The 2831-nt window shown below is 36.5% G+C and overlaps 1 pseudogene; it reads left to right on the top strand.

Moving 5' to 3' along the window:
* The first annotated feature begins 602 nt into the window (after positions 1-602).
* Positions 603-796, top strand: LOC118631381 (annotated as a pseudogene).
* The last annotated feature ends 2035 nt before the right edge of the window (positions 797-2831 follow it).

The following is a 2831-nucleotide window of genomic DNA, read 5'->3' as shown; positions in this document are numbered from 1 at the left end:
CTTTGTCTGTTCCCTGTAACTGACATGTCAGCTTCTATTTCTGAATCTCAAAATCCCTGATGAATCTGTGTTCCTTATGATTCCTGATATCTCAATTTCACTCAAAGATGAGACAGAATGTTTTAGACAACTTTTGGCTCACTTGGTTCAGTATATTTTTGAAGCTGGAAGGAATCAGTAAAATTTTCTTATTTATAAATCTATAAATGGGAAGTAAGAAGTTCAGAGGGTTTTAGTGGCTAAATTATTTCAATGCCAAATAAATGAGGATATATTTAACCATTAGTTTCTACTTATCCACTTATATTTTCTTTCCTTTTTTCCTTTTCCTAGGAGCTAAGAAGAGAAAGCAGTCAGGTGAACAGTGGTATATATTTTTAAATGCCACTACCTACACCTTTTTCTGTTGACTGGCCTCTCTGCACTACTGGTAGTGGGATTTAGAATCAAAAGTGAGGCCAAAATATAGGCTAGATATAGAACTAGAGCTTTCCTCTTCTCTAGCTCAGGAAAGACACTTCAGCAAAACCAATACACCAGCTATCAGGCTTTTAAGTGTCTCTGGCAAGAAAACTACTAATGGGGAAGGGGCAGTAGGCACCATGTCCAGCCGTGAAGGTAGCAAGAAGAAGCCCCTGAAGCAGCCCAAGAAGCAAGCCAAGGAGATGGATGAGGAAGATAAGGCTTCAAGCAGCAGCAGAAAGAGGAGCAGAAGAAACTTGAGGAGCTAAAAGCAAAGGCCATAGGGAAGGGCCCCCTGGCCACAGGTGGAATTAAGACATCTGGTAAAAAGTGAGGTGTTCCTTGTGCCTGGGGCTATGGTGATCCTTAATTTCATTCCTTTTTTTTTTTTTATCCTCACCTGAGGATATTTTTCCATTTTTTGTACAGATAGAGTGGGAGGGAGAGAGAGGAAGGAGAGAGAGAGAGAGAAACATCGACGTGAAGGGACACATCGAGTGGCTGCCACCCACACGACCAACCAGGGCCGGGGACAAACTGCAACCGAAGTACATGCCCTTAGCGGGAACCGAACCTGGGTCTCTCCGGACCGCAGGCTGACGCTCTAACCGCTGAGCCAAACTGGCCAGGGCTCATTCCTTTTTTTAACATCTGGATTCCCTGCCATAACATCTCTTGCCATCTATAGTTAGAGTGAAGCGTTGTCTTGGAGCCTGTTGTACATTTAAGAATAAACCTTTGAAAAAAAAAAAAATAATAGTAATAATAATAATCATGCAGAGGCTCATCTCTTCAGTTCTTCTCACTCTGCCATTTCAACGTTAGCTGTGAGTTCAGGGTAAACCCAGCCCAGAATCCTGCCCAAGTGTGTTCTTCAGTCTTTGTTCTATTTGGAATTCTATACCACCTGGAGGAAATATCCTTGGCTTTGAAAAACTTATTTTTTTGGCTATAAAAATAAAAAGGCAACTAAAATATTTATAGACAAAGATATTTGGTTGGGTGTATATGTATCCAAAAAGTAAAAAGTGCTGAAGGAATGGTGTAGACATTTTCATATACTAGAGAAACAGGCTTGCATGGGATGTACTTACCAAATATGAGGCAATTTGAATATCAGCTATGTAATAATATTGGCATATTATAATCTACTGAATAAATAAGATGCATGAGTTGGTACTCACATAAATAAATAAGTAAATATGTGAATTAATGTGGGAGAAAAAAGTTTTTCCTTATTGTAGAATGCCAGCTATTAAAATTTATAAGAACTGGTGGAATTAGAGAACCACCATTTAACAATTATAGTAGTTCCAATTGATGAGTGAAAAATCATCAGTGGTTGCCAATAGTATTATTGGATGAAAGTATAATGAGTAATATGACTTTACCTAGTTTCAGAGCATCTTCTCACAACACACTAATTCATTTCAGACATGATATTTGTAACTTACTCTGGAGAAGTCTGGCAGATGTCACCTTAAACATGTGAACAAATGAACATCATCAGTAATCGAAGAAATCAAAATCTTGTAACACCTAATAAAATACAATGAAAAACACAGTTCTGGTAAGATACAATGAAAATAACATACTTCTGTGATATTCCTACCAAAAATTATAAAGAATGTAAGCAGAGGGAGGGGTAGAAGAGACATCAGAAAAATCTAAAATAACACACTCAATAAAATGGCAAGCTTGTAGTCTTTAAAATATTAACATTGTGGAAGATATGAAAATACTGAGTAATTGTTCCAGATGCAAGTTGACTAAGGTCATCTACAAATAAATATTAGCTGTGATCCTGGATGGATGCTTTTGCTATACATATTATTTGATAGAAGGTAAAATTTGAGAGAGTGTATGGATTAGATGGCAGTATGGTTACCAAAATGAATTTTCTGATTTGTATATTTATACTATATTTATATTTTTGAGAATTTATTTTTTACAGCAGTTTAGGTTCACAGCAAAATTGAGAAGATACAGAAATATCTCATACCCACTCGCCCCACACATGCATAGCCTCCCCCATTGATTGTTATTAATCTCCACCAGAGTGATACTTTTGTTATAGTCAATGAATCTACTTTGAAACTTCATAATAAACCAACATTCATAGTTTTCATTACAGTTCAATCTCGGTGTGGTACAATCTATGGGTATTGTCAAAAGTATAATGACATGTACCTATCATTAGAGTATCATACAGTATATTTTCATCATCTTAAAAATCCTCCATATGTATTTATCTCTTTCTCCCCACTAAATCCTGGCAATCTTGGATTTTTATATTATCTCATAGTTATGCCTTTTCTAGAATGTCATATAGTTCTGCAATCATTAAACATGCAGCTTTTCAGGTAGGT

This window comes from Molossus molossus, unplaced genomic scaffold, assembly GCF_014108415.1.
Source record: "Molossus molossus isolate mMolMol1 unplaced genomic scaffold, mMolMol1.p scaffold_m16_p_16, whole genome shotgun sequence".
NCBI lineage: Eukaryota > Metazoa > Chordata > Mammalia > Chiroptera > Molossidae > Molossus > Molossus molossus.
Note: the sequence above shows the minus strand (reverse complement) of the source record. Positions and strands in the feature narration are given on the sequence as shown.